The sequence below is a fragment of the Castor canadensis genome, chromosome X, assembly GCF_047511655.1.
Source record: "Castor canadensis chromosome X, mCasCan1.hap1v2, whole genome shotgun sequence".
Taxonomy (NCBI): domain Eukaryota; kingdom Metazoa; phylum Chordata; class Mammalia; order Rodentia; family Castoridae; genus Castor; species Castor canadensis.
Genome location: NC_133405.1, coordinates 131,666,237 through 131,688,480, shown reverse-complemented (window position 1 = coordinate 131,688,480; position 22,244 = coordinate 131,666,237). Strand labels below are relative to the sequence as shown.

At 41.7% G+C, this 22,244-nt stretch overlaps 2 pseudogenes; both read left to right on the top strand.

Moving 5' to 3' along the window:
• Positions 1-3,846: 3,846 nt before the first annotated feature.
• On the top strand, positions 3,847-6,297 carry LOC109675340 (transducin-like enhancer protein 4 pseudogene; annotated as a pseudogene).
• Positions 6,298-7,803: 1,506 nt separating this feature from the next.
• LOC109675341 (stromal cell-derived factor 2-like) lies at positions 7,804-8,579 on the top strand (annotated as a pseudogene).
• The last annotated feature ends 13,665 nt before the right edge of the window (positions 8,580-22,244 follow it).

Here is a 22,244-nt window from a genome sequence, read left to right as displayed (position 1 = left end):
TACTGTGTTAAGATTAAAATCAAGAGTATTTCAAAAGCTAAGGAAACTAGGTTATAGAAAAATTCTTGCAGCTATTGCTAAACATTTCAGGTCACTAAGAAAAGACAAGTTTATGTACTACCCGAATATCTGCTGGATTATATAAATAAAGGACTGCCAAGATGTTCCACAAGAAGAAACTGCTTCTCTTATCTATCACTTTTATTTGCTCTGAAATCCATTCTGGCACATATTCTGCACTATTAATTAAGGCATCCTACGTGTTTTTTATCTCTTAGTTTTATGTGCTATAAAATTATTCCCCAAAGTAGGGAGAAAGTTTGGCAGCCAAGCCCCTTGACAAATCACACTGGGGTAAGGAAAAGCAAAATAGCAACTATAGATCATACATAACTTCCAAGCAACAGTGGCACATCATTTTTAACAACAGTGAAGTGAGGTTTGGACATCAGGATTTCCCCTCAAGTCCTTCCAAACTTATTAGCAGTTCAGTCGTATGAACTGACAAATTTCTGAAAGGGAATAGGAGAATTAAGGGAACTAGACACATCAGGCATCTCATGACTCTTTCTATAAACCATGTGCTCTCTTACAGGAATGCCCATCATTTTCCAACAATTTTTAGCTCAGAATCTAGCCCCACATAGAGAAGGACACAAGTGGAAAAAATAAGCTTCCAGCTGCCAGAACAATTTCATTCCCCATTTTAGGTGTCTTAGTCCATTTTGTGCTGCTATAAAAGAATTCATGAGACTGGGTAATTTATAAAGAATAGAAGTTAATTTCTCACAGTTATGGATTTTGGGAAGTCCAAGAACTAGGCACCAGCATTTTGCAGGGGCCTTCTTTAATGTGTCCTCACATGGATGAAGGTAAAGGGGGGAGATGGAGTGGGGGAGGAAGAGAGAGAGAAAGAGGGAGAGGGGAGACAGAGGGAGGGGGAGAAAGAGAAGAAGGGGGAGAGAGCGAGGGAGGGAGGGAGAGAAAAGAAGGAGGAGGGTGATGATGATGATGAATGCTGTGTCCTCCTATGGCAGAAGAGCAGAACAGTGCAAGTCCATTTTTGCAAGTAATTTTATAGCAGCATTAGTCCATTCATGAAAGCAGAGCCCTCATGACCTAATAAGCCCCACCTCTTGATGCTGTTGCACTAGGGATTAAGTTTCCAACACATGAATTTTGGGGGACACCTTCAGATAATAGCACCTGGGTCCTCAAAATCCACTAAATACTACACAGAAGACATGTCTCCAATACCAACTGCTCTCCCCAAATTCCAAATCACCCCACATTCACTGTGCATTTTGCTAATTAAAAGTGGTGATCAAAAGACAAAAAATGTATAGCTAAAAGGCTGAGGTGAGCAGCAGCAATTTCATTGAGTCCAAAAGAAAGTCACCTTCATGCCATAGGTGGGGGAGTGCAGCAAGTGTGAATTTGTTGAGGTAAAATTTCACATCATAAAATTCTCCCATTTAAAGGGTACAATGCAATATTTTTTAATAAATCTACTGAGTTGTACCTCCATCCCCACAATCCAGTTTAAGAATATATCCATCACTCCAAAAGGCCCAAATTATTCATCTTTGGTTACCCCCATTTCCACCCCCAGTCCCAGGGAGCCACCAATTTAGTTTCTGTCTATAGATTTGCCTTTTCTGGAAATTTCTCATAAGTGTAATAATACAATATGTGGTCTTTATATCTGTCTTCTTTCACTGAACATAATGTTTTTAAGATTCATCCATGGCAATATGACATTTTGATGCAAAGAACTTTACATTCAACTCCTAGGCTACTTAATGAAATTAAAAAGCCACAGGCCACACAACTGATAAGAAGCTGAACGTGGGTTATTTCCTTAACCTTCACTTTATATTTATTAGGATCAATCCATAATTCTCAAAAGCCATAGAGATATCATTGTGAATTAAAGTTCAAGGTTTATGTAAGAGACTTATGTCTCATGACAAGAGGGACAATGAGTGGCCTGACAATGTGTTTCTTCCTGATACAAAAACACTTTCATCCCTGCAGTGAAGAAGAGTTTTGAGTGAGCAGCAACTAGGCATCACTATCATCTGATTTCTTTTTAGGCAGGTGATTGAATTCTTTCTTTAGGTTAATCAGTAGTGAAAATCCTGCTGAATTTCAGAATTGTTTACATGAATAAAGCAATGCTTACCTCTTAAATACACACATGCATATACAAACACACACACAAACACACTTTGATTCTGTGATTGTTTCACTTTTCTCTGTGGCAGTTGTAGCCACCCCTTCTCCACTCCCACAACCCCACCCTCTTGCCACCTCACACTGCATTGTTCTTTTGCCAGTTTGGTTAAGCTTGGGTTACATTTCTCAGTGTCTTACTTCAAGGAGGTTAATTATAAACATGTACATGTAATTGGTTTTTGAAGAACTTTCCTTTTAAAATTGAAATATATATCTACACATTTTATACAGCAGCAAAATGACAGATCTGGGTAGTTCTTAGTGTATCCAGATCCAGCTTTGTGCATCTTCTCACCACTTTGGATAAACAAAATGCCAGGAAAGTATGCATGAACCTAACTTCATCAAAGCCTGTGGTTCTCTGAGAAGCAAGCTACCAAAGTGGCTGAAATAGTCACTTGAGGTCTAAGTAGTACCAACAAAAATAATTGGTTACCTCTGGAAAAAAATTTGGAGGCTACTTAAAAAGCTAGACATTGATCTACCATTTGATCCAGCCATACCACTCTTGGGGATATACCCAAAAGACTGTGACACAGGTTACTCCAGAGGCACCTGCACACCCATGTTTATTGCAGCACTATTCACATTAGCCAAGTTATGGAAACAGCCAAGATGCCCCACCACTGACGAATGGATTAAGAAAATGTGGTATCTATACACAATGTAATTTTATGCAGCCATGAAGAAGAACGAAATGTTATCATTCGCTGGTAAATGGATGGAATTGGAGAACATCATTCTGAGTGAGGTTAGCCTGGCCCAAAAGACCAAAAATCGTATGTTCTCCCTCATATGTGGACATTAGATCAAAAAGAATTAACCTAGAAGGTAACACACATGCACAGGAAATCAATGTGAGTCAATGCCCTGTATAGCAAGGGTGGTAAGGGAGGGGGTGGGGGCAGGGGGGATAAATGACCAACGCCTTGCATGCACATATGAATAATAAAAGAAAAAAAAATAATAATTGGTTACCCTTGTGTGGATAGGGCCGATAGCTAGGCAGTCTACAGAAATCACAATCTGGAAAACAATGAATCTATTATCTCTGGAATGGTTTTCCATGAGTCACATTTACATGGGAGATCATACGTATGGTTGAGTTGGCCCGCTTAGAACCATATAGGAGCTAGGATTTAGATACCAGTGTGGACATATGTCTGAGAAAACAAAGAGAGAGGACATGATAAGGTGCTGGGCAGAAAAGAACCAAGCAGTAAACACCAAGGAGCAGGAGTGGATTAGGACTGGGGACCAATAGATGGGACCATCATTGGGACAGGGGTCTAAAGACCCAAGCCAGCAAAACTAAAACACTAGTAATTAGCAATCTAATCCAGGAACTTGTCTTAACCCACATGTTCCATTTATATTTCCTACCAGGTCTTGTAACTCTTGTGGGTGTACTAGGGTTCATTCATTATGTAGTTATGGTGGGAGAGGGTTGGCTAGGTAAGTAGAGGTCCAAAGTAGGAGTTGGAGGATCAGGTGACAAGTCACTAACCAAGGAACCTGAGAGGCCAAGATCATCCACCTTCAAAATGTCCAGAGTGGATTCTTGTTGTTGTCTTTGAAGCCCCTGGAAGCCTCGTGGAGCCGTTGGCCTTCCCCGCGCCGCGACTCCCCGGCACCGCATCAGCCTGCTCCACCCTTTAAATTTACAATTTCCGAATCCTGTGATTGGATTAAGGAAGAGTTTCAGTTTTTACAGGCTCAATACCACAGTCTAAAGCTGGAATGTGAGAAACTGGCCAGTGAGAAGACGGAGATGCAGCGGCATTATGTCATGTATTATGAAATGTCCTATGGTTTGAATATAGAAATGCACAAGCAGGCAGAGATTGTCAAGAGGCTGAATGCTATCTGTGCACAAGTCATTCCTTTCCTGTCCCAAGAGCACCAGCAACAAGTGGTGCAGGCTATGGAACGGGCCAAGCAGGTGACCGTGGCAGAACTGAACGCCATCATTGGGCAGCAACAACTTCAGGCTCAGCATTTATCACATGGACATGGTCTGCCTGTGCCTTTGACTCCACACCCCTTCAGGACTTCAGCCCCCTGCCATTCCACCCACTGGTAGCAGTGCCGGGCTTCTGGCCCTCTCCAGTGCCCTGGGAGGTCAATCTCACCTTCCAATTAAAGATGAGAAAAAGCACCATGACAATGATCACCAAAGAGACAGAGACTCCATCAAGAGCTCTTCGGTGTCCCCATCAGCCAGTTTCCGCTGACTACTCCTCAGAGAGCAAAAAGCAGAAAACAGAAGAAAAGGAAATCACAGCTCGCTATGACAGTGATGGTGAGAAGAGTGATGACAACTTGGTGGTTGATGTTTCCAATGAGGATCCGCTTTCCCCCGGAGGAAGCCCAGCACACTCTCCACGGGAGAATGGCCTGGACAAGACATGTCTGCTCAAGAAAGATGCCCCCATCAGCCCCGCCTCCATTGTGTCTTCCAGCAGTACTCCTTCCTCCAAATCCAAAGAACTTAGCCTTAATGAAAAATCTACTACCCCTGTTTCGAAGTCCAGTACCCCTACTCCTCGAACTGATGCGCCCACCCCAGGCAGTAACTCCACTCCAGGATTGAGGCCTGTTCCTGGAAAACCACCAGGAGTGGACCCCTTGGCATCCAGCCTAAGGACCCCAATGGCTGTACCTTGTCCATATCCGACCCCATTTGGGATTGTACCCCATGCTGGGATGAATGGGGAGCTGACCAGTCCTAGAGCTGCCTATGCGTGACTGCACAATATCTCCCCACAGATGAGTGCAGCCGCTGCTGCTGCCACCGCCACCGCAGCCTATGGATGATCACCAGTGGTGGGATTTGACCCACATCATCATATGCGTGTGCCAGCAATACCTCCAAACCTGACAGGCATTCTGGGAGGAAAGCCAGCATACTCCTTCCATGTTCGTGCAGACGGCCAGATGCAACCTGTCCCTTTTCCCCCTGATGCCCTCATTGGACCTGGAATCCCCCGACACGCTCGCCAGATCAACACCCTCAACCACGGGGAGGTGGTGTGTGCAGTGACCATCAGCAACCCCACGAGACACGTGTACACGGGTGGCAAGGGCTGCGTCAAGGTCTGGGACATCAGCCACCCTGGCAACAAGAGCCCCGTCTCTCAGCTAGACTGTCTGAACAGGAATAACTACATCCGTTCCTGCAGATTGCTCCCTGATGGTCACACCCTAATTGTTGGAGGGGAAGCCAGTACTCTGTCTATTTGGGACCTGGCGGCTCCAACCCCACGCATCAAGGCAGAGTTGACATCCTCAGCCCCTGCCTGCTACGCCTTGGCCATCAGCCCCGACTCCAAAGTCTGCTTCTCGTGCTGCAGCGATGGCAATGTTGCTGTGTGAGACCTGCACAACCAGACCCTGGTTAGGCAATTCCAGGGCCACACAGATGGAGCCAGCTGTATTGACATTTCTAATGATGGCACCAAGCTCTGGACAGGAGGTTTGGACAACACGGTCAGGTCTTGGGACCTGCACGAAGGGCGGCAGCTGCAGCAGCATGACTTCACCTCACAGATATTTTCTCTGGGCTACTGCCCTACTGGAGAGTGGCTTGCAGTGGGGATGGAGAACAGTAATGTGGAAGTGTTGCATGTCACCAAGCCAGACAAATACCAGTTGCATCTTCATGAGAGCTGTGTGCTGTCACTCAAGTTTGCCCACTGTGGCAAATGGTTTGTAAGTACTGGAAAGGACAACCTTCTGAATGCCTGGAGGACACCTTATGGAGCCAGTATATTCCAGTCCAAAGAATCCTCATCGGTGCTTAGCTGTGACATCTCTGTGGATGACAAATACATTGTCACTGGCTCTGGGGATAAGAAGGCCATGGTTTATGAAGTTACTTATTAGGGACAAATCTTCATGCAAACTGGACTCCTTCTGCTTGTAGCACTTTGCGATGTCATTCTTTTTTGTTCACCCCTCCCCTTACATCTAAAACCAAGGATTTCAAATACTTATTGCAGTTGTGGAGTTTAATTCCTTTTCTTAACCCTTCTTCCTCCTTGCTATTAATTGTGAATACTCATTAAGAACCTGTGGTACCAAATCTTCAGCTATCTACTTGGAAGAACATGCAATAAGCATACTTAACAGTGAACGGAGTCTTTAATTATGTATTATATCTGTAATATATTTATTTCATTTAAAGAAGGCTTTCTAACAATGACTGACTAAATAAAGCTGTCTGCTCCTGCATTGATAATGAAGGTGCATTGTATTTGATACCCTCCCCCCTTTTTTGGGAAAGGAAGGCTTAAAAAATTGATTAAAAATGTCACTAAATGTAGACTATTGACTGTACAGAGATGTGAAATGTATAATTACACATGGAAGCAATATGTTGCTGTGTTGTTACTAGGTTTTTTGCTTTTGTCTTCTACTCATTTTAAATATGTTTGGAAATTTGACTGAACAATTAGAACCTGACTGGCCAAGTCTTATTCAGTTGAATCTATTTGGACAACTTTAACCAATATATCTATAGCTTTAGATTATATTCGGCAAAAGTACTTGGACTTTTCTTTTTTCTTTTTTTGACTTGTTGACAAGTGTCTTTGTAATATGTTTTTAATTCCCTTTTTTATTGTATTATAGACAGATGAACAAATTAAATTGGGCCTCAAAGAGAGAACTTAATCCCTTCTGGATATTTTTGCCACATTTCTTTGCAAAGGGAGATGTATATCTTTAGGCAGTTTTGTTGTTGTGAGAAATTATGCGCTATTTTGTGTCATGCTCTTTGGGAGCTGCACAGATAAGGGAAGGACTCCTACTGCTGTGCAAGTCAAGTCTTTCACAAAACAAGGACAGCAGAGGAGGGTATGCAGAGACCTCTCTCTGAAAGACACAAAGAATGGACTCTCTCCTGGGATGAGGACTTGCTTTCTTTACCACCAGTTCCTTCCATGTCTTAGTTGGATGTCCCTGAAATGGACACAGGCTGTGCCATTGTGCCAGAAACATTGTGTTATCTTTTATGTTGTTGTTGTTGCTGTTAAACTATAATATGTGACTCCTTTTTTATTATTATTTTTTGTTTGAATGCTTTAAAAAAATCTTTTAAGTCTGTGGATCTGCTGATGTACAGTGCCTTTGCTGCTATGGATCAAAATCAAAAGAACCGTGTAGATAAACTTTATTGTATAAGTAGAAAATTACTTCATTTCATACTAGAAATGGATGGATGCTGCAAGTTGAAATGGACTATCCATTGACGTTCCTAATGTGGTAGCAGAAAAAAAAAGGGTGTCTTAAGTGCTTAGTGTTTGATGTCGTAAAAACTCTACAGTGTGGAAAGATTTTGATACTAAACTGTGCATTGTACATAGTTCTAATGCATTGTATTGACCACCAGTACTTCTATTATGGTAGATTGTTTGTGCATTCAGACTTTTAAGCATTAAAAACAAAGTGTCCAGAGTGCAAAAGGGCAGGCTACAGTGAGGTCTACAGGCAGCAGCTGCCTCTAGTAATGGCCAGTCCTCTGGATATGCAGACCAGTGTCTAGTAGTGGACTTGGGACTGGTGATGATCAGCAGCTAGGAGTTAAGAAGAGCTAGGGCCATCATGCCGGTACTGTTGTTCAAAGGTTTGTGGAGCACTGTGGGAACATCCAATCTGGTAGTCATCATTTGTTGCTCTGATGGTGAAGCTACTCACTAGTCAACACAGCGCCCGCTGACTCACACAATATACACTACATTTGAGGTAGTGGGCAGCAGCCAGTAACAGGTATAATCTCTGTGGATGACAGCAATGATTACTGGAGGATACAGGGGAAAACCACCACAGTGTGTGACAGGGGAACCCCCACAAAATGTGGCCAGCCCATCTGGCTGACACATGTCAATACTGGACAAAAGCTTCATAGTCACCATTTCACTTCATTTCTTTCTGGAAACCAGGTATAAATGATCTCTTTTCTACAAACCTAGAGAAATGACTGTTTCATAAATTGACAAAAATTATTTCTGGGAAAAATGGAGACATTGAGACCAAATCAAGAAATGGGGAGAGAAGACAGAATGGAAAGTAAGTGTTTTTGATGAGGAAGCTGAAGTTGATGACCTGGATGATTAGATAGTGCTCTGAAATGGGCCCTGCTGGCTAAGAGACGGTAAGCTGTGATTCAAACATTCTTCTACTCAGGTACTGCTATCTGTCACAGGAGAGCAAAATGGTCAATCCATCAGTGGGCAAAAGAGATACATGGCATGGCCCAGCAAAGCCAGAAAAACTACTGGAAGTCCATCTTCATGAAGCCCAGTGAGTTGAAGGCAGAAACCTACCACATAGAGCTATGAGTCTAGATGCTCCGAGCCACTGTCATCATAAAGTGTTCATAGACATCTGTTGCTGCTTCGCTTTGGGATCTCTGTTGCAAGTTCCCTGGGCAGAGGTCAGATTCTCTATGGAGACAAATATTCACAAAGAAAGCAGTGGCTGTGTTTGGAAGCTGTAGCCTTTCACAGTGAATTAGTTGCTCTTCCAGACTTGAGTCAGTTCTGAGTAGAGGACTTGCTGGTGAAGGTAAAGATGTGTTTTATTCATACTGATAAAAGAAAATAGGAGATCTTACCTCTTTGTTGGAAATTCTTTATTCCTCAGGACCTTGGCATCATGGATTGTTAATGTGTGTGGCTTTTCCCCTATTTTTCCTTCTCCAAAATGATATAGAAAAAAGAATTTAAAAAAAGAAGAGCTAGATTCAGTGATGTAGAGAAATGATAAGCCAGAAGCTGCTGGGAACCTCCACGTCTGTCCATCACCTTCTATGGCCTCAAAGACTTTTCAGGGGTAAGAGCTACTGCTTCGCTTATGCCCTTCCAATCTCACACAAGTTCCTCTTTGGACCAAAAGTAACCTATAGCCACAGAGGGAACAGTCTTCTGAGAAATGTAGCCTCTTTCAGAATAACTTTTTTGACAGAGAACAATGTAGAAAAATGAGGAAATGGCAATAGCTACTTTACAAAATAAAAAGTGAAATAAACAGAGTGATATGTTTACTATAGGTTTTTTATCATCTATCTTAGAAAAGCAAGCTGAGTCTATAGCAGAGATTCATAACTACTCACTAGATCAGGGATTGAGAGTGTAAAGTTTCTGGATTCTGGGAGGAAATGCACATATGATTAGCATGGCAGTTATAAAAGCCAATCAAGTCAAATATAATTCTCTAAGGCACTAGTTTCAACCAAAACAGGAGCTAAAGCAGGGGCTGGCAAGCTATGACCTACAGATCAAATCTGGCCTACTTCCTGTTTTGGTAAATAAAGTTTTATTGGAACACAACCATACCCATTCGTTTACACATTGGCTATCATTACTTTCATGCTACAATGATAGAGTGGCAAGAAGACTGTCTAGCCTATAAAACCCAAAATATTTACTCTCCACTCCTTTACAGAAGTTTGAAGACCCTTAAGTATACTGTGAACAATAAAGACAGCCATATAATGGTTGGAGGCAGCTGAAATAAGATAATGCCAAATCTGAGGGATGGTGCAGAAGGACAAGGAATGCAGGAGAGCTAACCAAAGCCCACAATGATAGCATATTACATAGGATAGGCTCCCTGCTGTAACAAGAAGACTCACAAATGTATAATGGTTTCAACACAAAAAGATCTATTTCTTCCTTCTATAATAGTTCAGAATGAGTGAACAGCTAATGCAGTCTCTGCTCTTTCAACATGTAGCTTCCAAGTCCACCCCAGAGGCAGTCTCCGTTCAAGCCAAGTGGAAGAAAATGAAGAAACATACATGGGAGATGGGAGATGGTTTTTATGAGCCAGGCCTGGAAATAATGTTCTTCACTTCTGTTCACACTCCCATAACTCAACTCACTCTCATGGCCACACCTAACTGCAAGGAAAGCTGGAAGATTTAGCCACATGCCCAAATTTTAAGTTTCATTATATGTCAGAAAGAAGGGAGAAAAGTAGATTTTGGTGTTTAGCTAGCAATCTTTGCCACAAAGAGCTTGGAACACACTCTGTAATTACTAACTCATTTAATCTTCTCCATAACAGCTCCACAAGGCATGAGTTATCAGTGCCCCCATTTTTACATATGAGGCATAGAGAGGTGTGTAACTTGCCCAAGGCCATGACACTAGTAGGGGTTGGAAACATGGCAGGTGAGCACCATGGATCATACACTCCTGTGAAGGAGATGCAAAAGACAGAAGCCACACTGGACCAGCAGAGGCTCATGGTGCAGAGTGGCAATTCCAAGGAGAACTGGGGGTCCATGAAGGGTCAGGAAGAGAATGAGGGATTCCTATCTACAACAAGAAGACATTAGCTACAACAGAGCCTCCAGAAATTCATCATTTTCTGTTTAGCTTCATCCCAAAAGCCAGAGCAAGTAAAGGAGAATGGAAGGGGCTGGCTGATCTGAGGTCAAAGGCCAGCATTTTTGTTTCTGTGAGAGAACCAGGTTGCCTGTACTGAGCTGGAACTACTTGAACTGTGACATGGGCACACAAGTTGCCTGGGGTTTGGTAGGCTTGCAGATTCAGTAGTGCCTGCATTCCTAATGAGCTCCAGTCTGTGCTGATGCTGCTGGTCCATGGACCACACTATGATTAGTGAGGGACTAATCTAATAGAATCACTTAAAATTGCAGTTTATGGCTTCCCAGGCAGCCCTACTGGGGGAAGTTCCTTCAGAGTTCAAATGGGGTATAACTGCGGACAGGATGGGATTCCTGGTGGAAGGTTTTAAAACCAATCTCTCAGCAAAACCATAATCCCCAGTGGCCAGAAAGCTCCATGCCTGAGACTATCTGCCAACAAGACCCTGAATCTACTGCCAACACTTGCTCTGACTCTTCTTAGGTACAGGACTGGAGGGAGACATCAAGAACACCAGAAGGTCATGTTTGAGGGAGAATGGAGGAGCCTCATCTGGACTTTGTGGCCATTCTATACGTATTGTGTTCACACACAGAGAGTTGACATTGATTGAATCAACTTTATTGAGCAGTTACTACATACAAAGTGCTATTTCTAAAAGTTGTACATATGGTCTATACAGACACATTGAACAGTTTACAGTGGTTAGATCTTGGTCATGGAATTTGAGTCAAAAGGGTTCATCTGACTTTCTATTTTAGATAGCTCTGTGTGGTTCCAAATCATTACAATAAGCATATTTGACATCATAGTGGTCCAAATATACCACCAAGCTTCTCCTGCTTCTGTGCCTTTGGACAAATGTCACTGTCCAGAATTTCCTTGCTCGCATGCCACCTCCTCCAAGAAGCCTCCCTTGGAGAAGTCCACGTTCAATCCAGGCTCCACAACCCTAGTATTCCATTCACTCTGTGGTGACTGTCTTGCCATTGCAAGTCTATTGCAATATTTGTGCTTTTTCTGCTATTTCATCCACTGGACAGTGAGCAACTTGAAGGCAGATGTTTTGTTTCTTCCTTTCTGCATCTCCAGCTCCCAGCTGGTGGCCTGACATATAGTAACCACTTAATCCATGCTTTTAATGAATCCTTTTATTAATAGATATACACATGTTCTTTTTCATGCACTGTAGATCTAGCTTTTAGCTGCTACCATCTGATTTTGTAATTTGGAGGCCATGTTGTGGCCCAAACCAGAGCTCAAAATGTGGTCATAATGGTTTACCACAGCTTGTATTCTGAGCCAAATTCCTAATTAGGCAGAGACTGCCAGAGTTACCACTTGCAGGGCATTAAAGTGAGTGCATCCAAACTGAAGGTCCTGTATTTGATTTTCAACAGCCACATAGCCCTGGCTGGAGTTAAACTCAAAGTAGCTGTTGTCAAGCTTACACTGTGTTCAAAACCTTGCTTTGCTGCTGACCTACATTCTTCATCTGTAAGTAATTTAAATTCACCTGGCACTTTGTTTGGAGAAGGTAACTGAGTCTTATTATGGCAGATTGCTCCAGCCCTCCCTGATGGAGAGATCTGTCTCAGCAAATCCTCCCCAAGGGACAAGCTCTCATCCTTTCTGAATTAAGCCTTTGGAGGGGGGGAGGGTGTAGCATGCTGGCAGGCAGCCCTGTTTTCTGGCTCTCTGTTCCCAAAGTAGGCTGGGAAGAAAGAAAACAAGTCTGTTTGTAGAGGAAGGACCTATAGCAAGAATGACAGAGATGGACAAGCTGGAGCACAGACATACTTGTTTTGAATGATACAAATCTTCAGGGACCACAGCCTTAGACACATGGAAAGTAGCTAAGAAATATATCCCAAAGAGGCCTAGCATTTTTCATGTGCCAAATCATACTTCATTGCCCTCATGAAACTGCCTAAGGCTGTACTATCCAAGACATTATCCTTACATGATGATTCAAATTTAAATTAATTAAAATGAAATATTCCTTCCCTCTGTTGCACTAGCCACGTGTCAAGTGCTCAATAGCCACACATGGCTAGTGGCTACCATATAGGACAGAGCACACAAAGCACACTTCCATCATCACAGAAACTTCCACTGTACAGCACTGGTCTGAGAGAAAACAGGCTTTTGTGCTCTTTTCTTTTCACTCAGTATGTCCCTAGAGCATTTCTGGTTGTTGTCTGACATCCCCAGGAGGCCTGGCCTATTAAAATCAGTACTCTGAATGGAATGGAACATAATTCACACTGACTAAACTCTGCCATGCAAATTCATCATCTTCAAGTTCTGTTATGTGGCTCAGGAGTCCCCTCCAGCATCACACAACCTGTTTCCAACAGGACACATTTCACACAAATGAAAGCAAGATTTCTAGAGTGAAGGAAAACCATGCACTATGACATGGATCTTAAAAATCTTTCCATCCGTGAGGCCCAGGCCATTCCTCTGGGTCTCAGATGCTGTGGTTTCTAACATGTTGATGGCAGCTTTGAATACCTCTAGATATTTTATAGGCTGAGGAAATCAGAGCCTCATTTTATAGCACATTATAAAGGATCTCACCAGAGTAGAGAAGAAACTAAATCCAGATTCAAAGCAAATTTTCTTGGAATAGCTATTCTTTGATTTTTAAAGAAAATGCATACACCTTTACCATAATTGGGTATACGAAGGAGGAATAGGAATATCGTTAGAGAGGAATGGCCCCTTTTAAGTATGATGCTTCTTAAAATACAGCTCATGCAACATATATGCATATGCATATGTGTGAGTGTGTATGCAAAAATGAAACTTTTTTTTAAAGATTCAAGACGTTTTATTGTTACCAGAGAAATGATAATTACCTTGGTTTTTGCATCTGAAAGGAGAAGAACTCAAGCAAGATGCAAAAGATGTAGTAAAAGAGTAAAGTTTATTAGAAAAGGAATACACTTAACAGACAGAAAGAGTAAGAACAAAAAATGAAACTTTTTTCCTGTGGGCTCCCCATTAATATAAAGAACACACCAGAGACGATGATGAGTAAATATCAGCAAGAGCCCTAGATTAGGGTCATTAGTTTGGATACAGCTGAGCAGACAGACCCAAGTTATTTTAAATTTAAAAAGCATTCAAATGTCTCCATTTCCCCCAAGTGATCATCTTTTCAGAGACCCTAGGTGGAAACCATGCAGAAATGCCACTGACTAAAGTAAATGTTTATTGGATCCCACTTCTCTTTCAACAATCAGCCATGTTCCTTTTCAGTTACCAAGTATTTCATCAATATATCCAGGAAACAATTTATCTATCTGTCATTTTTATTTATTTATGTTGGGCTATCTTTCAAGTATGGACTTAAGACAAATGTAGCCAGACATGGTAATACACACCTGTAATCCCAGCTATGCAGGAGGCAGAGGGAGGAGAACCACCACTTCAAAGCCAATCTGGGCAAAGTTAGAAAGATCCTCCCTATCTCAAAAACAAAACACAAACAAAAGGGCTGGGGCCGTGACTCAAGTGGTAGAGCACTTAGCATGTGCAAGGACTTGGGTTCAATCCCCAATACTGCAAAAATAAATAAAATAAGACAAATGTGAAATGTTGTACATTCATAAAACTCCATCTCAACAGAAAAAAGCTGGATGTGATGGTGGCTGTCTGTCATCCCAGCTATGGTGGGAAGTTTAAAATAAGAGGTTTGTGGTCCAGGTCAGCCTGGGCAAAAGTGAGACCCAATCTCTAAAATAACCAGAAGAGAAAGGGCTGGAGGCATGGCTCAAGCAGTAGAGCAACTGCCTAGCAAGTCCGAAGACCACAAAAATACATAAGCACGCTCCCTTCCCATTGCTATCATCCTCTGAGATTTGATGCTTGTCCCCCAGTGTATAAACAATGAGTCTTCCCTGACTCCCTCACATGAATTAGGGTGGGACCCTCATGAAGAACAGAGGCTTCATGATTACACCATGTGTAATCATAAGAGCTATCTAGGGAGTTTTCTCTAACTTCACCTGTCTAGACCCCGCCCCCCCCCCCCCCCCCCGCCATAGACTGCAAAGTCAATGTGCTGGAACATATAATCTTAACTCCCTTACCAGATGGTTATGATGCAGAACTCCTTTGAGAAACCCTAACCTAGAGTAATGGATGAACCATGTACTGTTTAAGTAAGCTTCCCCAAATATTTTTCTCAAAATTTTTCAATAAGAATGAATTCCAAACTATCCTCTCCAGTGAGCACAGCTGGACTGCCACTCCACCCTACTATTTATCAGTCTTGTGGTGTGTTAACAGTTAGCTCACCCAGGCATGGCAGATGTGGCCTCTGATTAAAGTAGGGGAAACCAACAAAGGGGCATTTTTAATGGGCAACCTCCCTCCTCTGCCTAGACATGTGTCCTGGACACAGCGGAGTCTCATTGGTCAGAATCCAGATTCCATCTGTTTCTGTAAGCTGCTGACCTTCGGAAGTGTCCTTGGTTTGAGAACTTGCTTCTATACATGGAAGCCCTACTAGAAATGCCATTGGTGAAATATGCCATATTGATGTTGTATATTTGGTGCCTTTAAAAACCCTGACATATAAAATAGTTTTGATGTTTACTGAATTGATTTGGATTAAATTCATATATAATAATAAATTGTAGTAATAATGACATGAATGACACTCTTATCGACTAATTCAGTTAGGGAAACTAACCGCCTGGGGGCAACTCACTCAGTCATCTACCAGTACAAATAACATGAGCTCCTACTGTAAAACTGTTGCCACTTAAGAAAAAGGTGGGTTTTTCCTTGATTCAATTTTCTGTTGTAGTTGTACAGCTCTGGAGTTATTTGGAATTAGGGTGATTTATTCCCCCTGCTCAGGGGTTTTAAGGAAATCTGAGGGCCTACATCTTTTAATGGAAGGTTGTCTCTGTTAATGTTTGGGAAAACTAATGCCTTTAGACAGAGAAGGAGGACGGAGATGGACTTCCTTCTTATATTCAAAATGGAGGGTCTCAATTCTGGTGCTTCTTGCAATAACAATTCCTCTCATGAATTAAATGACAGGTGGCAGGGCATTCCATCATATTCAATTTCCCATTCCTATTTCAAAACAATAACCTGGTTTGGGGAAAAGGAGAATATTTATGCTGGGATAGCTCATGAGAAATCATTTGAAATTCCTATTTTTACTACCTTGAAGAATGGTGGGAGGGAAAAAACAAGAGTAGAGATGTAAGTATGTTGGCATGTGTATATTTCATTTCATTTCATACTGTCAAAAATAGCATAAAAGATTTTGTGCTCTGGCCCTAATTTATTAGTATTGAAAGGAACTGTGCCTTCTGCATCAAGTCAAATAACCTGAAGAACATTTAATCTTGTACCTCAACATTAGAATTTTTAGTTTTTAAGGTATTTTCATTATAAAATAAGACATAAGTACCAGAAATTATATAATGCAAATGCATGCCTTGACTAAGAGTTCTAAGTGAAGGCCCTTTGTAACCATTCCCAAGTCAAGAAAGAATTTTTCTAGCCACCCCACAAGTCCCTGCCAATGTGCCCAATCCCAGTGGCAGTCCCTTCTCTCCTCCCTTCAAAGAACCACAATTCTATGTTTTCAACTTATCCCTTCTTTGTGTTTTTAGATATAGGCAGCTTTATTAGCCAAGTACATGTCCCTAGATACTGTGGATGGTATTGCCCATATATTTTAAGTTGATTTTTCTTTTCAGTCTCTGCCAATCTACATCCCTGTCTATACCTTTCTTTTCCCTACAACTTGTCTGATGAAGAACCTAGACTATTTGAACAGCAGTTTTCACTGAGTGGAGTTTGCCAATTTGTGCTGTGGTTTCCAGATTTCCAGATGGCTACCCATGATCTACACCTCCTGATATTCCTATAGCAGAAGGCCCCTCCAATGTGGTATCAATATGGAATCGCTAAAGCAATAGTGCATGGCTTCTGAGGCTTCATCATAAAAGGTATTGTGCTGCTTTTGTTTTTCTCTCTCGAATTGTTCACCAGGGAAAGCCAGTTACCATGTCAGGAGGACACTCACACATCTCGGGGAGAGGCTTATGTAGTAGAGGCCTCCCACCAACCACCTGAGTTGGTGAGCCACCTGAATGGAGGATAAAGCAGTCCTGTTAGCCACAGTTGACACTTCAGAGGACTCCACCCTCAACTGACAGCTGGACTGTGACCTCATGTGTGACTGTGAGCCAGAACTACCCTGCTAAACTACTCTCCTGAATTCCTGACTCACAGATTCCATGAGAACAATAAGTGAGGATTGTTTTAAGTCACTAAGTTCGGAGAAATTTGTGATGCTGCAATAAATAAATAATGCAATACTCTTGGTGTAATTCAATACATTCCTCTTTGTATTTCCTGAAAATCAGTTTCTAGATCTAGAGACCTGTCACTCAGGTGAGAGCCCATTGGCAAGACCACAGGATGGCGGTGTGTTTTCCTATCGGAAGGCTCCCTTTTAATGATGTTGCCAGCAATTAGTGTTTATTGCATGTAGCTACGCATTCACTGGAGATTGCAAATAATTATTCCCTAATTGTACCCTTCTTTTTTACTTATCAGTTGGAATATTTTTATAGAAAGATGTTTCTTCTCATCTACTATTTGTTACCCAGTGGTACAGTTCATAGACGACAGGTGGGACAAATGGTTGATTCATTTCCTTTATTTATTGATCAGTTTTGAAGACAACAAATGGGTTTTCCATCCTTCTCTAAAGGTGACCAATCATCATCATCATCATCCTAAATACGATTATGAACTCACAGATTTTAAACAGACTTGATGAATTTCAACCCATTGCACCTATGACTATTAAAACTCAAATGTTACCATAGTTAGTCAGTGAGAGCCTCATCAGGAGTGTGATATCATGTGGAAACTGGGTCTCAGAATACCAGACTCATGGGTGGTGGATTGCATGGAGCCCACTGGAACCCTTCCTCATGGCATGGATAAAAAAAGAACCTCTATAGAGTCTCCGTGTCTTCCAAGTGGGCAGCACAAAAGGCACCAGGGACCCTGACATGGCGTGACCTTGCCCTTGGAGTGTACAAAGTGAATAGCTCTGGAGTGAATTGTTGTTGGAGAGCTCCACATTCCTCCCTCGCTCATACTGGCAAGTAGGGCAGCTGAGAGATATTGCAACTGACTCCCCAGCCACATAGCACTTCTGCTGGCACCTGGCAAGAAAAATGAAAGAATGAAAAAAGGGGTGACTATCCCTGAGCCTTTGCTCCATCCAAAGGGTGCAGTGCACAGAAGGAAGCTCTGAAGAATATGGGTTGCAAACATCCACTCTTGCTCCCCACAATCTCAGCAGAGGAAATTTTTATTTTCTGTTAAGACTACTTTGTTTATTATTGTTTTGCTTGTATATCTACATATATGTATGTATATACTCATTCTCTTTTTTCTTTTCCTTTTAATATTTGTTTTCTTTTTCTCCTGCCTTTCATCCTTTATATATTTTTTTACTTTTTACATTACTTCTACTTCCCCATTTTCTTTTCTTTCTTATTTCTTTTTTCTCTTTTATGAATTTTTAAACTTTTTCTTCTTCTCCCCTTTTTTCTTTTCTTATTTTCCTCCTTTTAAAATCAATCTTATTTTCACTTTTAAAAACATTTTAGTTCTATATTGTTTTGGCCCCTTTTTTTCTGTTGTTGGTGGTGAGCATTGCTAATTTTTACTTGTTTTTTACTTTGTTTTTTATCTGGTTTGCTTTTATTTGTTGTTGCTGTTGTTGTTTTGGTGGGACTGGGGTTTTGAACTCAGGGCTTTGTGCTTGCAAAGCAGGTACTCTATCACTTGAGTCACACCTCTTATCAATTTTTCCTCAAATTATTTTTTGGAGATGGGATCTCATGAGCTATTTGCCCAGGCTGGCCTCAAACCTCAATTTTCCTGATCTCAGCCTCTCAAGTAACTAGGATTACAGGCATGAACCACCAGCACCAGGCTTCTTCTTGTTGGTGTTGTTTGACTTTCTTTTTCTATGTAGTATTGGGGGGTCCAGTCCAATACTTCCAGCACATTGAATGGATGCTTGGCCAATGAACTACTCCCAGCCTACCTGGGAAAAATCATACCTTACTCAACCACAACCTAGCCCTGATCCAACCCTTATGCATACTTCAACATAAAGAATAGGGGAGAGAATAGTCACCAGCTGATAACACAGCCCCAAGAAGGTATGGGTTGGGGGGTAAGGGGCAGAAGGCACCTGAAGACCCACTCCTGGACATTAAGTCCCACAGCAACTGAGAAAGAAATAACATATAGATTGCAGCCACTGCACCTTGAAGGATCTCAGTATAGGTTGCTCCAACACCTATCAGAAAACACATTGATGACAAGTCTGGAGTAATATCTGCAGAGGGTGTACCCCATATTTTCTGCTACCTACATCACACCTGCCTGAACTACCAGAGGGACCCTACTCCTGTGAGATCTGCAGAGAAAGTGGGACCTTCAGGTTCTGACATACTATTTACAGTAGCAAAACCCACTAACCACAACCAAAAAAGCCACAAGGAAACTATGCTATGATGTCCAGTTGTAATTAAACTCAGCACTGAACAACAAACTGATATCCCAGAACATATCAAGAGAAGACTGCTCATTAAGAAAGCCCTCACATAAAAGTGAAAAAGATACTACCCATCCCATCCCAACAGATATACAAATCTCAACATAGAAACAACAACAACAAAACAAGGTAGGCTGGCAGAGTGGCTCCAATGGTAACAGCACCTGCCTAGCAAGCATGAGGTCCAGAGTTCAAACCCCAGTGTCACAACAAAAAGGCAATATAACTCCTTCAAAAGTCAGTAACTTTAAAATACCACTTATTCTTCCACTTCATTCAACTGTTGACGGAAAAGAGGGAGAACAGTGGTGTTACAATTTCAAGAATATTCTCCGGCCTCACTTTCTGTGCCCTCCCTTCCACCTTCAGATATTAAGACCCTTGAATAGCATCCTCAGTCCTGCCTACTCCTGCATATAGCCAGGGGTGAGAACTGCTACTTTAGAAGCAGCTTCTCAAACTTTAATGGACATGCAAATCACCTTGGACTTTGACAAAATGCAAATTTTGATTTAGTAAATCTGAGCTGGGGCCCAACTTCAGCACTAGGCACCAAAATGAAAATAGTATCTAAGTGCACTGACCCAGGAAGTCCCAAACATACACATGTGCAAAATGACAAATATATACAAAATTCATTACATTGCAGTTTGTGCAACAACCTAAATGTCCATCAATACAGGGCTGGTTAAGTAAATGAGGGTGCACCCATAAAATGCTATAGAAGACTTGACAGCTTTTAAACACAGTAAGGAACAATCAGTAAACTACATTATTAGATGAAAATAAGGATGGTAGGAACAGTGTAAGTATTTATGAACACGTTTTAATAAATACACAGACTGTCTTGGTAAGGGTCTATAAGAAAATTATTATAATGAGGAGACTGGTATCAAATTAAAAACAAATTCATATTTAGTAACTAGAGTATGATTATTGAAAGAGGGAAAGGAACTATTGCAATAGAGAAAACGTGCCGAGTATAGACCTAGAAATTTTTCAAAGTGCAGGCAAAAAACCATTTTCTCTTTCTACAGGGAGAAGTAAGTAAGGCTAAAAAGAACCACAGTTAGGAAAATAGAATGATTGGGAAAGTCACCACTAGACAGTAGACCAGAGAAGGCTTTACCCAGAGGCCAGCCTGATCTCAGGAGGAGACTGTGCACTGGCTCAGGTTGGTCAAAGTTCTGGGACTTGGGAAGAAAGAAGCCAGACCAAGCTATGATTAACAATTGATCAGTGGGGACAAAAGAGTTCAGCTATTTATTTTTAAGGTAAAGAAGAGGGATTTGAGGAGTCTGTGTCTGACCTTGTCCTAGTCTTATGAAATTTGTATGGGGAAAGGTGATTCTTTGTACTAAGCCATTTCCTGGAACACAGAAGGGTGGGGGATTTCTGAGCTTCCTGCTGTTTTCCAGATGTACAGGGCTTGGGTGAAGTTCTATGTTGTCAATGGAGAAAGAAGGAGCAGTACTTTCTATGGCATATCCTTTTGTACATTTTGCAATTTTTCTATCTACAAATAAATTTAAAAGTTAAAAGTAAATAAATTTTAAATGGATAAGTGCAGAACCACAAATTCCAGAAACCTTTTTCTTGCTGCAGTTTTACATTCTTTCAAAATGGCTTTGGATGTAGAAAGAAGACTTGAGCCATGTTTATTGAAACTTTCATGAAAGTGCTGAGAGGTAAGAAACTGCCAATGCTCTGATAAGTGGATTCTGAGTTTTATTCATACAGCTATCAGGGGAGCTGTGTAGGTCAAGCCAGTACTCCACATTGAAGAAAAAACCCCAGTCTCTCTGGGTTTCATTTCACAGACAAGCATTGTAGTCCATTCTCGTGAATGTGCTGAGTTTTCTAATCTCCTGTTCTCATACAAACTAGAAGAATGAACCATGAAATAGGAGACAAACTCTAGCTCAAATGTATGCAAATAAAGCATTCCTAGTCCTCTTCAGAGGGATTTTGCTGAAGCACTGCAGTTCTGCCCCAGTTCACAGCCCTTAGAGCAGACTGAAGAGATTTGGCAGAGTTGGAGAATTTCCACTCCCCATGAGGGTCCGCTATTTTTCTCATATGCATTTTCAGCTTCACCCAGGAGTCTACTTTTACCTTTCCTTCATCAGCTTACCACTACTCCACCATCTTTTGGCCTTGGTCTTTTTCCATACCGGTACTTAGGCCATGTTTACACACCCAAAGATGCAGGCCTTGTCAGAATCTATGTTATATGGAATATTTCTTAACTTGATTTGCTTCATCTGCACACCAGAAACTTGATTTCAATTGCCAAAGTTCACCAGTTTAATTCTCTTAACAACAACAGAAAGGGTTGCCTTATTAACAATATCATAGCAATAACACAAAAGTTAGCTCTGAATAATTAACCCCCCCAGGAAATGTACTATGTACCACTTTGTAAATAGTTGATTTAAGCAAATAGAGATTAGTTAAGACAAGACAGGGACTGGGGGTGAAGCTCAGCGGTAGAACCCTTGCCTATTATGTGAAAGCCCTGGGTTCCATCCCCAGCACTGAAAATAAAAAAAGACAAAGCTGAAAGTCAACTGGTTCATCAATTCCCATGGTGAAAATAGGTGATTCTTAAATAGGAGATCCTAAGAGAAATATTTGTCCTGGCCTCTGACAGCCATTAGGATATACCTTCCAGACCTCTAAGTAGAGAGCATGGGTGACCAACGGGCCCAGTGGCTGTCTCTGGAATCTGTCAAAGTATTTGCACTGAGGCCATGTTGCCTGCTGCTGACCAAGTGTGGTGGGGGGGCTTAAGATAGCCCATTGCTAGAAGAAACAACTTTCCTCATGGTAGACTCTGACTCAAGATTCCAGGCAGCTTCATCAACCAATGTTAGTCTGCGCAGAAGTCAAGGACACTTCCAATAACCTTCTTCCCCTCTCTCCTTCACGTAGAGGTCACACTTCTATTGAGGTCTAATGGTGCTCCAGCCTTGCCCAGTTCT